This window comes from Macrobrachium nipponense, chromosome 5, assembly GCF_015104395.2.
Source record: "Macrobrachium nipponense isolate FS-2020 chromosome 5, ASM1510439v2, whole genome shotgun sequence".
NCBI classification, from domain to species: Eukaryota; Metazoa; Arthropoda; class Malacostraca; order Decapoda; family Palaemonidae; genus Macrobrachium; species Macrobrachium nipponense.
In genome coordinates, this window is record NC_061107.1 from 31655950 (window position 1) to 31669831 (window position 13882).

General features: G+C 39.2%; 1 protein-coding gene across 2 annotated transcripts in view; it reads left to right on the forward strand.

Annotated features, from left to right (window-relative positions):
- Positions 1–5082: 5082 nt before the first annotated feature.
- Positions 5083–13882, forward strand: part of LOC135215277 (uncharacterized) — a 524407-nt gene continuing 515607 nt past the window's right edge. The window contains exon 1 of one of the 2 annotated variants that reach the window (XR_010314640.1): positions 5083–5176. The gene's annotated coding sequence lies outside the window, so the exon portion shown is untranslated. The remainder of the gene's footprint in view (positions 5177–13882) is intronic. The other variant, XR_010314645.1, reaches the window with a different exon arrangement.

The window sequence follows — 13882 nt, forward strand, 5'->3', positions numbered from 1 at the left end:
AATAATTTTCCCTGTCCTTGAACGGATCTTTTCCAGGTTTCACAAATGGCAGTAATTTTAACTTCTCCCAAAGCTTGGGGAATGTATGTTCTCGGTAAATTCTGTTAATTAGGCTTAATATGAAAAGTCTGGTATTTTCAGGGGTATGCTTAATCATTGAATATGTTATATCATCCGTCCAGGAGCTGATTCATTACATTTATTCAAGGCTGATTCAAACTTCTCTCATAGTAAAAGGAGCATTGTATTGCTCATGTCTTAAGGTATTAAAATCAATTTCGACCTGTTCCATTATCCGTCTTTGAGCTGAATAGGGTCTATCATCATTTTTCTTCGCACACTAGCAAAATGATTAGCAAACTCATTTACCACTAACTGGGTGGTCTGCTACCTCGCAACCATTCATCTTGATAACTGGAGGTGACAAGGAGTGAACTGCCAGCTATTTTTTCTAACTCTATTCCAAACTAAGTCAGAGGGAGTTTTCGTATTTAGTGAAGATATGAATATCGTCCAAGATTCTTTTCGTGCTTTTTTTGATTTCCATGCGAAATGAGCTCTCGCTTTTCGAAATTCTACATGATAATACTCACATTTTCGTCTGCGGTATCTGGTGAAGGCAGATCTCGGAGTTCTATGAGTTTCCTGGCATTTACGTGTCCACCAGGGAACTGGTCGGCGGACAAATTTGCCCAAAGTCCTAGGTATAGATTGAAGACCAGCTGAGAACATTATTGAATTCAAAAGTCAAGAGCGTCATCTACACATGGGAAAGTCATCAGCAGAGTCATATATTGAGCTGTGCTCCTGGAATGTTGACCAATCAGCTTTACCAATGTTTCCATTTAGGTAGCCTTGAGATGGAGGACTTGATGCTACACTCACCACTATTGGAAAATGGTCACCTGTAAATCTATCGTTTATAACTCTCCAATTAAAGTCAATAAGACAGTCATCACTACATATAGATAAAATCATTGCTGATAATGTGCCTGTTTGAACATGAAAATGCGTAGACTCCCCAGAGCTGAGGATCCCACATTTCATCTTCTATGATGGAAATTAAGCACCTTCCTCTTGATTGGTGATGATGTCACCCAAAGAGGACTTCTGCTATTCATATCTCCCAAAAAATAACAAAAGGGCGTGGTAACTGTTGAATAGAGATTTAAATTCATTGTGGGGAAGGCTTCATTAGGTGGTAGATAAAGAGAGCATATTGTATATTTTCTTCGCAAATGGATCTGCACACCTATCACTTGCAATGCTGATTGGACACTGATAGGATTTTGTGGGGTGTCATTTCGAACATACAAAGCGACACCACCATGGCTTCCAATATTCAAATTATAGATGGAGTGATAGGATGTATACTCTCGTGGGCTGGGGCACATATTATTACCAATCATTGTCTCTTGCAGAGCTATACAAACAGGAGTCACTTCTGAAATGAGCAGCCTTAATTCTTCCATTTAGCTCTTAATCCCTGACAGTTCCACTGTAGAAAATTAATGAATTTACTTTCATTTAGAGGCTGTTAAATTAGAGCCTCTTTTAAGAGCTTTCAGCTTACTGACTTGCTCCTTATTTCTGGAAGGAGACCGATTATTTATGGCTGCTTTCCTTTTCAGAGGGTTATCAGTCTCAGGAACACCAGACAAAGCTGATGCTGCCTGAGGAGGGGTGAGGAGGTTGGATATTGGTGCATCCTCCAAATGATCAGAAGCACCATTTAAAGCTGGTACAGCTCCAGTGAGGTGGAAGACAGGTGCACCCGGCACAGCCTCCAGAGAGGCAGGATTACCAGAAATCACTGGTTTTGCTTCCATAGAAGCAGAAGTGCCAGAAACCACTGGCACTGCCTCCAAAGAGGCAACGAGTACAGGACGTAACTGATTTTTTATTTACATTATGTTTAGTGACATTGTATATTCTTCTGTTGACAGCAACATGAAAATGATATTCCTGGTCTAATGTACTGACTCAACACTCTCTCTTTTTGCCTCTCTAAATGTGATACGTTCGGTTACCCTTAATATTTGAATTTCCTTTTCCATGATGTACACATCACAATTAAGTGAAGATGATGGATGATTGTCTCCACAATGCATACATCTGGCTTGTTTGTTACATATGCCATGCTCTGGTTCACTGCATTTAACACAAGTAGCAGGCTTGCCTTGTAATTTCTGTCTGCAGGACCCCAACATATGTCCGAATTCTTGACAAAATAAAAACATCTCCTCGGTCTTTGGATGTATTGTTTAACCTGAAACGTAACCAGGCTGCTTTCACTATACTAGGCAATCGAGTGGAATTGAATGTAACAATTGAAATTGGGAAGTGGGACAAGGGACTTCCATTTATCTTCTTCATTCTTTCAATTCTTTATTATGCCTTGATCTTTCAATTCTACTACTTAGGCTTTTTTCAGAGTACGTCATAAGCTGGGGTGCATATGTCATCCCCCTTGGAGTAATTCCAAAAAGCATGTACTGCACATACTTTAACTCCTCCAGGTGAGATAATGTTTTCAGTTTGTACACTTTCTTTGTGCCGAGGCAGATTCTACTGTCAGCTTTCCTAGCCCATCAGAAGAAATCTTAGCTCTCGGCCACAACACTGACAATATCTTTATATACATTAAAAAGTTACAATCAGTCTTCGAAATGAAAGGTCAAATATTTATCATAAGGATTTCAAAAATATTCAGGGTCCAATTAAGATACTATATTTTTGCTAAATTCCCTTGACTCCAGTACTGGAGTTTGCGAGTTTGACTACTGTTTGTTGTTTCAGTAGCCCGGGATTTGGAAGAAGAAAATCCGGGGATTCCTTCAATGTTTTAAACGAGATTAGGTTAGGATTTATCTAGTCGAGTTTCTCTCTCTATCTATAGATGAAACTTCTTTTCTTCTCGGTTGTTTTTGAAACTTTGTTTGGGGTTAAAATTCTCTGATGTCGTGCGTCTACTGCAGTGTCATTCTATTCGTCCACACACACACACACACATACATACATTATATATATATATATATATATATATATAAATATATATATTTATGTGTGTTGTGTGTTGTGTGTGTGTGTGTGTGGGGTGATTGGTAAAAAATGTTCTGTTTACAACAGAATTCCATCTAATAAAACGAGCCCTTAGAAACGTCAAAATATTAGAGAGAAATAACTATATTTCAGAGACTGCTGCCTCTCTCTTCAGGTAGATGAATGAGAAAGGTTACAGAAAAGGCGGTATTATACAAGAGATCCATCCACCTTTTCTGTAACTTGTTTTTCTCCATTCATCTACCCTGAAGAGAGAGAGAGACAGCAGTCTGAAAATACAGTAATTTCTCTCTATATATTTTGGCGTTTTTATGAGCTCCTTTTTTTATATATATATATATATATATATATATATATATATATATATATATTATATTATATATATATATATATATATATATATATATATATATTGATATGTATTGTGTGTGTGCCAACAAAGCGCCTCGCAGCTGAAGTCTGCACGTGATCGACAGGTAACCGGAAGTGCTTGGTTCCGGCTGGCCAGTCCAGAGTCTCTGTGCCAGTCGGGCTCGAGAGGAGGCGACATGATTGAATTGTTGTCTTTGCTGTGATTTGTAAGTTCTTACGACAGCTGGTGCTATTGGGACCGAAGTCTCTTCATTGCTTGCTGTTTAAAGTTGACAACACTGGATGCTGTGCCATGTGAGCTTTATGTTTAGTTTGACTAATATTATAGCAGTAAACCTTTTACCGGGAACAATATTTTAGTATTTTGCTGTGGATGGTTACAAAGGATGGTCCATACTTGCGTTGAAAGTATACATACATACACACACATATGTATATACACATACACACACACACACACACACACACACACACACACACACACACATATATAATATAAAATATATATATATATATATATATATATATATATATATATATATATATATATGTAATTAGTATTTTGTATATTCTTATGATAAAGATAGGTCTAGTGGGCGGTGGGGCTGGTGGTTTTGGGGGTTGTAGTGGGTGCCGGGTACGCGTTGTTTATAGAAGAATCTTTTTTAACGTTAATAATAATAATAATAATAATAATAATAATAATAATAATAATAATAATAATCTGCTGCTGACACGACCCCCATTTTCTGAATTACCTCTAGATTTAGCTGACGATCAGTCTAAGACAGCAGATATTGAGAGTCAGTGGCGGAATTGATTAAACAGAGACTGGAGTTATATTACTGATGGGAAAGTCCCAACATTTAGGAACTGAGTTCTTGATATACGCGATTGATGTAACCAACGCAGGAGGAATGAATTAGTTTTTTAATAGATATATCAGAAATTTGCATTTAAAGTCCAACGCCTCCCAGTAATTACAATGCTCTAGTTGAAAGGGTTTTCTCTACTAGAGTTTCATGTGTTCAAAAACCAACTTAAGAAATCGAATGGGCATAGAGCTCTTAACCTCAATATTGAGAGAGAGAGAAAAAAAACAGCCTGGAATCGAATGGCAAATGCTGTTCAACAAATTTGAACCCAAAAGACCAACGCCTGGAATATGAACTCTTCAGTCTAGGAAATGAGAAAGACGAAGATAATGCGGAAAGCTAGCTTACTGAATGACTTGGTACTGGAAGAGAGTAATAGTGCTTTAATTAATTTCTTTTTTTATGAGGAAGAAGTTTACTTTAGTTGTGAAAAAGAAAAGCGTCCTAATTTTTCAAGAATGAGTTATTGATTTTGAAAGGATGATATGTACTTAGTTTTTTGAAAAGGAAACATTTAAGTTTGTTTGAAAAGGCAATGAAGATTAGTTTAAAAAAGATTTTTTCTTGTTTTGAAAAAAAGAAACGTGTACCACATAGCCTGGATCAACCACTAAAATATAAGTAAGTACCTTATTATGCTATATTTATGTGGATACGTTATATATATATATATATGCACAAGTGTTAATGCTACCTGTAGCCAAAAAAAGCATCTGGCAACCCTGCCGCCTTCACATTCCCCCGGGCCGGAGTCCCTGTCCCGCACCCTAAGCCCCAAGTTCCGACTTCCAAGCAAACAGTGTCTCTTGTGCAGTGTATGTGAAAGGGTGTCGCTGTTGCTGAGCCTCTACCTCGAAATACGAGCGGTATGTTTTTTATATTTAATTGTGTTTTTTACGTGGCGATTTCGGTTTCCTTTTAACTCTTGATCATCTTGCTTTTTTATAATTGTTATAAGCTCATTTTTACATCAATTTAGCGTTAGTACAAGTATTTTATTTTTTTTTTTAGGCCTTTGGCCTAAATCTGAGAATATATTTTGCACTTATTTCAGTTTTTCTTGTTTCCTTTTACATTTGCATTATTATTATTATTATTATGTTTATCACAGTCCTCCAATTCGACTGGGTGGTTATTTATATTGGGGGGTGGGGGGGGGGGGGGGGGGGGGGGGGGGTGGGGAGGGGGGGGGGGAGGGGGCGGTTGGTTCCGGGTTGCATCCTGCCTCCTTAGGAGTCCATCACTCTTCTTACTATGTGCTCTGTTTCCAGGAGCACACTCTTCTGCATGAGTCCTGGAGCTACTTCAGTCTCTAGTTTTTCCAGATTCCTTTCCAGGGATCAAGGGATGGTGCCTCCTAGCGTTCCTATGATTGTGGTACAATTTCTTCTGGCATATCCCATATCCTTCTTATTCTATTTTCAGGTCTTGATACTTAGCCATTTTTCCCTCTCTTTCCCTTCAACTCTGGTGTCCCATGGTATTGCGATATCAATGAGTGAGTGATACTTTCTTCTTGATTGTCAATCAACGTCACGTATGGTCTATTTGCATGTATCACCCTATCTATTCTGATAACCATAGTCCCAGAGGATCTTTGCCTGATCTTTTTTCCATCACTCCTTCAGGTTGGTGTTCGTACACTTACCTATTACTGGAAGGTAGCTGGTGTTTCTTGCACAGGCTCCAGTGGAGGGCTTTTGCCAATGAATCATGCCTCTTTTTGTACTGGTTCGTGCAAGTGCCTGACATTCGCTTGCTATGGGAACAGGCTTATTCGGACCATGTACTGGCTTATTCGGACCTTCATATGATTGGCCGATTTTTCTATGCAGTTTTACCTCCTGAGCAAGAATTTTAAGTAAATATTTATTCGGACGACTGTAATTACCCCCAGGGGCTCGTACTAACACGGCGAAAACATTTGACCCCCAATTCCTGGTGGCCTTTCGTATTCGCGGGGACGAACTCTGCGGAATGCTTATATAGAAATACCCATTGCTATAATATAACATTATTAGTGTGGTCCGAATAAGCCTGCATCCCTTGCTATGTTGGTTATGGTTTCATTTTTCGTATTGCACTTCCTACATCTGGGAGAGATGTTATTTCCATCTGTCGTTCTTTGAACATATCTGGTTCTTAGGGCCTGATCTTGTGCCGCTCTTATCATTCCTTCAGTTTCCTTCTTGAGCTCTCCCCTCTGTAGTGCCACGTGCCATCGCTGGCTAGTTCTTTAGTCTGTCTCATTTATGTATTGTCGTGCATTGGCTTGTTGTGCCAGTCCTCTGTTTGTTTGTCATTCACTTGTCCCCGTATATTTCTGGGTCTTCGTCTACTTTTATTATTATTATTATTATTATTATTGATTATTATTATTATTATTCAAACTTCTATACGCATCATGTACGCCATTTTTTATATTCTGATAAGTCGTTCATGCCACCAGAAAATACTCTAAAAATAACGAAATTCCCACAAAAACACTATCCTAGTGTAACGCAAACCAAGATTAGGCCTAGGCTCACAGATGACGATTAGGACAAGTGTCCTTGCCTATGAACAGACTTTGAAAGGAATGCATTCCAGATCGTGAAATTCAAGATACCAGGCCCGAATCATGGACATTTTACGTTGGCCCATGTTTGGTTTATGACATTCTGCGACGCCAGTTTGTCCAAACGCATAGATTAGATTTACTTGTAAATAGTGTTAAGTTATCTGAAGCAAGTTTCTTCGCAATTTAAAACAAATATCTTATTTGTTTTACACTCTGGCAAGCTGTAATATAAACTTTGGTTAAAGTAACACCAACTGCTAATACAGCTACTACAATTCCTACGATCATCATTAATGTCAAAACTAAACAAACTCTTCACCAATTTTTATATGAAGAGAAGAGAGAGAGCAGGGATGAGAGGTAAGCCGTGCCTTTGTAGGTACCTATTATGGGAGGTACGTTGGAGCTACGTCAAAGTTGGAAGTGTCGTGGCTTACCCCACCAAACTTGACAGTTGGGTGGTGCGCAATGCAGCGCCCGCCCGACCTGTCGCCGCCACCCACGATCTTACGTAGGTTTTACGGAACATTTATGATATACTGACGTAAGCTGTTGCCAACTGCAAATTTCCGTTCATGCGTGGACGTGCGTGCATTGATGCGTTAATGTGGAGACAGTAGATTTACTGATGCGAACGGATGGGGGGGGGGGGGGGGGGGGGGGGGGGGAGGGGGGGGGGGGGGGGGGGGGGGGGGGGAGGCGGGGGGGAGCCAAAGGCGATCCAAGGGGCACAACGTAAAGCCTTAGAGTCAGTGGCGGACAAGAAGCGCCTCCATGACAATGAATGAGCTGGATTCACCATTGAAATATCAACCTGATGTCTAAGATGGAATAAGGACTAAAATAAGACTTCAGTTTACGCACCATTTGTTACTGGCTGCCTCTGAACACCAGTTGGTTCTAGGAGCTCCTCACTCAGATTCCTCCCACCAATCAGTGAGTCTTGTCTTCCTATTGTGAAAGGACCGTGTAGGAACAAATCACATTAGTTTGAGAGTAGTTTGTATTTTTCCTAACAATACAAACCTACAATGGGTTTCAGAGACAGTGCAAACACGTTTTTTGGCAACAACTCTGTAATGAACACTCTTATCGGAACGAGATTTTGCTTTAGTGTATTACACCTAGTGCCGTAATTTATAAGGGTATCGTGAATCACTCATTGTCAAGAATAAAGACACTTGTCCTTGTACTAAGAGGCAAAAGCTCTATTCAAATGGATACGAACACAACGGTAAAGAGCTCCGCCTACCCTCTCCCCCCAACCCCCTCTGTCTGCTCTCCCTCACCTTCCCCTCTCTCTCTCTCTCTCTTCTCATCTCTCTCTGAAAGTTGCTTCAGTTTAACTTTATTTTGTATTTTATTCTGTCTATCTATCTATCTATCTAATAATATAGATTGTTGTATGTGTGTAACGATCCAGTCGGTATGTATGTATGCATTTGTATGTATATATATATATATATATATATATATATATATATATATATATATATATATATATATATGCATATATATACCCAAAATAAACATTCATGACGTAAAAATATGTGCGCCGGTATAATCAAGACTTTAATGAATGTCCGGTAGAAAGACTGAATTTTTATTTGTAACACAGAGTAGCTATAACCAGTCACCTATTCAAACCAATCTGAAGGCAATTAGCGGCTTTCTCATGGCTAAAAAAGTTGAAATGTTGCGTGACACGCATTTCTGCAACCATGCCGACAGTTAAGTTCCGTGGTGGCCATTTCTTCTTCACCTTCGTTATACAAGCACTACTATATTGCTGATACCCTGAGCCCAAATGTGGATTACGAAGAAGGTAACCAACCAAAAGTATAATAGTCGCTTTACTATAACTCATAGTGCCTATTGTTTTACTACTTCACCATACATTCAGATACCTCTCACTCTAATAACCATTTACAGTAGGTACCACTACCACACACACAGAAATGAGCGGATCGATGCATAAATAAATCAGTCAACTGGCAGCTAACAACCGACTTCGTTAGGTATATACAATAATCTATATTATTAGATAGATAGACAGATAGATAGATATATAGATAGAAAACATACAAAAGTTTCTACTGAAGCAACTTTCAGAGAGAGAGAGAGAGAGAGAGAGAGAGAGAGAGAGAGAAGGGAAGGTTAGGGTAGGAAGACGGAGGGGGGTGGTGGGTGGTGCGGGGGGGGGGGAAGAGGGTAGGCGGAGCTCTTAACTGTTGTGTTCGTATCCATTTCTGGATAATCGAGTTTTTGCCTCTTTGTTTTACAAGGACATGTGTCGTGTTTTTTCTTTACAATTATGATTCATGATACTCTTATAAGTTACGGCACTGAGTGTAATACAACTATAGCAAAGTCTCGTACTGATACGAGTGTTCATTACAGAGTTATTGCCAAAAAACGTGCTTGCACTGTCTGTGAAACCCATAGTAGGTTTGTATAGTTAGGAAAAATACAATTCCATTTCAAAGAATTGTGGACTTCATTTTAAAACTGAATAGACGCAAATAGGCCTATTCTTGTTACACATGACTTCGCTCTGTGCAGCCTTTTTCTTGAATCTCTCGTGATAGTCTTGGGATTTCATAAGACATTTCAGTGCAGTCTTCAATGTGCTTTATCTCTCCCATAGAAAAATGGCAAAATTATAAATGCGCGTTCATTAGTCTGACTGACTTCCACATCTTGCACAATGGCCACTATCGGAATTTTAGTTAGCAGGGGAAACTTATTTAATCCCTCCAAGAGGAGACTATTACATGCATATATATATATATATATATATATATATATATATATATATATATATATATATATATATATATATATATTCGGTTGTCAGACACCTTATTTTTGAAAGACGTCCTCCACATTCAATAATCATCGCCATTTCCCTTTGGTGAAACGAATCCACGTGCCTAGGAAGCCTTTTATAGTCTTATAAATGACATGAAATATCAGCAGGGAATAAACAGAGACATTTGGGATCTAATCGGTCAGCGCTTTGAAATACTCAGCTGTGGATGTCAGGACTTTGGGAAAGTGGCAAATACGTCTCTATTGTGTCCCAGTAGACGCTCTGTTCAGCAATTACTTTTTACACTCTTTAGGTTCATCCTTTGAGCGTCAATTACGCCCCTTAGTGCACGCGAATCGCACGCACACTCCTACATTCATTGCTTGTAAGAAAGTACCACACTTAAGAGCACGAAACAGCGGCCACACCGCAAGGTCAGTCAGCACACGAGTCTGCTGGCGTTTCCCTTGCTCTTTCCCCCGCTTTTGCTCTCTGGATGGTTGTTTCAGCTTCATTCTGCAATTTCTCTCGTTAAGTCGCTAACTATACTCTGTTTTTTTTTTCTTCTTCTTTTTTCCATCTGTCCATCTGCCTTGTGTTTTCGCATGGTAACACTGCGTCCTGGGCTTTAAATAGTTGCGCTATGTGTAAGTTTTAGGTAAATAAAATGATATCTGGGTGTACATTTGCAACTGAAAAGTGTTTTAATAATTTACTGTATGTGAATTACACTGTTAACATTCGAAATAGGATATTATTTAAAGCCCGGGACGCAGTGTTACCATGCGTAAACACCACAGGCAGATGGACAGATGAAAAAAAAAAAAAAAAAAAAACAGTATAGTTCGTGTTCCTACTCCCGGCAGTGAAATCTGTACAAGGATACAATGAACCATTGTCTGAATGATTGTCGTCACGACCCCCTCACCCCTCACACACACACAAACACACACTATTTAGACAGTATGAACGATCTCCGCACCGATTTCAGTCTGAGCAAAGAATTTTGCCTCGAGAAGACACGCCATCATGTCTAGAAGAGACGCGCGCGACAGCGTTAAATTGGCAAACAAAGCCATCCACTGAACGATGCATGTATTTGGGTACGTAATGTTTATGAAGTTGTTCATAATTATAATGATGTGCGACTTTGTCTTCTGTTTGATGTTTTTCCTCAAATAAACTTTTCCTTTATTTTCAAGCATTATGTGTTGGGACTTGATACTGGATAGTGGTGTGACTGCTTTTTCTCCGTAGTAAGTCCCTTTTTTCGTTTTTTCATAGTCTTATAGGCTTATGTTTTGCGCTTGATGTTGTGTTTTCTTGATGTTGCACTTTTCTTTGTAGGCCATGTAGCCTAGTACTTGCAAGAACAGAAGAGATTACTGTCCACTTTGTTTATTTTGCATTATGTCTCTTTGTGGATAAATTTTTACTAATAATTTTTTTTTTTTCAATAAAATAACTAATTATGACAGACTGAAGTCGCAAGCAGCAGCAACCGGTCGTGACAGATTCCCGCTGAGATCGTTCTCCAGACACGAAGCTCCGCCCACTTTTGTATTCAGACAAGCCCATAAAATGCTTCCTACCTCGGTGGTCGCGGGTTCGATTCTCGGCCATTCCATTGAGGAGTGAGAGATGTGTATTTCTGGTGATAGAAGTTCACTCTCGACGTGGTTCGGAAGTCACGTCAAGCCGTTGGTCCCGTTGCTGAATAACCACTGGTTCCATGCAACGTAAAAAAAAAAAAAAAAAAAAAAAAAAAAAAAAAAAAAAAAACACCATACAAACACAGTGTTTTTGAGAACTATGCAGACAGTCGTTCGGACAATCGTTCAGTGTATGGGTGCCTTACCACTTCCGGTTATTTTATTTATTTATTTATTTTTTTTTATTTCCTGTTGAAGCCGAAGCTGAAATCGTCGAAATGGCGCAGCAATGAAGTTCTACCGTCAGCAAGGCGGCGTCCTCTGGGTGACTGGGTGTGGTTTGGTGGGCGTGTGGGCTGTCTTTCACCATGTCTTTCTTTCAGTCTGTCCGTCAGCGAGCAAAAAGGAGGAAGAAGAAGTATATACATATATCCACACAAACATTGTCAGTGTTTACAAATGCAACGCCATTTTCATTAACTTTGAGTCTAGGGGAAACAATTGAATGACATCAGCGATTTTAACTGACTTTCTGCTGAGGTTGAGTTTTCCTTTTCTCTCTCTCTCGTGCCGTTTTTTTTTTTTTTTTTTTTTTTTTTTTTTTTGTTTTTTTTTTTTTTTTTTTTTTTTTTTTTTTTTTTTAGGCGATTATAGAATAACCACGGGCTCTTATATTACTCATTTCCCCCGCCTTTTGTACCACAGTTGCTCTTCAGTAGAAATCTTATCTAAGGCTGTACAGCGCTGGTGCGTTTAATGTCATTTCCATAAATGGTTTATTTTTCATTTTTTTTATTCATTCATAAATGTATTCATATTTTTTGTTCACAATTATGACGAATCTCAATCTAAATTCTTTGTAATATATATACTGTGTGTGTGTGTGTGTGTGAGAGAGAGAGAGAGAGAGAGAGAGAGAGAGGAAGTGGTTAACGACACGTGCTGGCAACGCTCTAGGCCTACTATGGTTTTTTTTTTCTTTAGAATTATGAAGAGTCTAAATGGAATTTCTTGCTCTTAATATTCACTATTCATTGTGTGTGTGTGTGTGAGAGAGAGAGAGAGTGAGAGAGAGAGAGAGGGTTTGTAGAGAGAGTTGAACAACACGTACTGGGACTGATTATAATAACGTATTGTTGGACAATCTCTGTAGTAACTTGCTTATCGAGTCTATATTCCACTCCAATGTTGCCACTCCTCTCTGTTAGACACACACACACACACACACACACACAAACAAACAAGTGTTAATTTATTAGTGGCACTAACTTCTCCTCTTCATCTCCGCCTCAAATCCCGTCTTTCGATTGGCAGTGGTGATGGGGAGCTTCCTTTCATCACATGTTGTACTCGAGAATTTCACAGCTTCGAAACTGTCATTCATTAAGTAGCCTCCCAACCTTTGTCACTTTGAGGAACCCCTGAGACAATTTTTCTTATCCCAAGGTACACCAATTATAGAATTACTGGTCACTTTTTTACCAGATACATATTCAGTTGCAATAGCCACAATGTCCCTCTCAACTTCTTGAATTCTGTTTGCTCTTTTTTGGATACTCTTGTTCACTACAAAGCCTGAAGATCCGAGGTCAAAGAAACAATTCTGAAGAAGAAAATTGTGGTGTCCGGTCCTTGGGGAAACGAACCCAGGAGCGGACATCACAATTTCTTATTCAAACTTCTTTGAACTTGGATCTTCATTGGCTTTGTAGTGACAAGCGTATCCAAAAAAGAGCAAAGCATTCAAGAAGTTGAGAGGGCATTGATTGTGGCTATTACAATTTAATTAATATATTATATATTATATATATATACGAGTAGATATATATATTATATATATATATATATTTATATATATATATATATATATATATATATATATAGTATAAGCTTTTGGGAGTTTGTGTCGGTTTTTCTGATCAATTGAAGAATGTCTCAGATCCCAAATAAAGTCCTCTCTACGAAGTGACGTGACGTCGGCTTTTGCGCCCATCTTTTTGTGTATATAGACGTTTTAGTACTAGGGCGCAGAGCTCGCTATCAGGACGCCCATTTTCGGTTCGAAAGGCTTCGTTTGCAGTTTGCACGTTCTTCAGCTTTTCCTCATTTCCTTTTCACTATGAAATTACAGACTTCTCTCTTTTGTAGGCATCGCTCCTGATACTCAGCATCAGATGTTCTGTTAGAAGGATGGCGTGGTGATGGGCACTCCACTGGGGTCCCCTTTGCTAACTTTTACATGGGTACCAGGGAGGAACGCATCATCACCAGGATGTAGCAACCCCACAGATATGGCTGTTTTATTGATGACATCTTTGTTCAAGTCGACGCCAAGGATGAGGTTGAAGGCCTCTGTCAGGCATTCCAAAAGTACAGTGTGCTGAATTCCCGTTGAATACAGCACCAATGATCGGCTCACCTTCCTCGACGTCCCTGTGAGTAAGACGGAAGATGTCCTTTGCACTTCTGTCTACACGAAGAAGACTATTCTTGGACTTTGCCTCAACAGTGACAGCGAGTGCCCTGCCAGATTCAAAAGCACGACCGT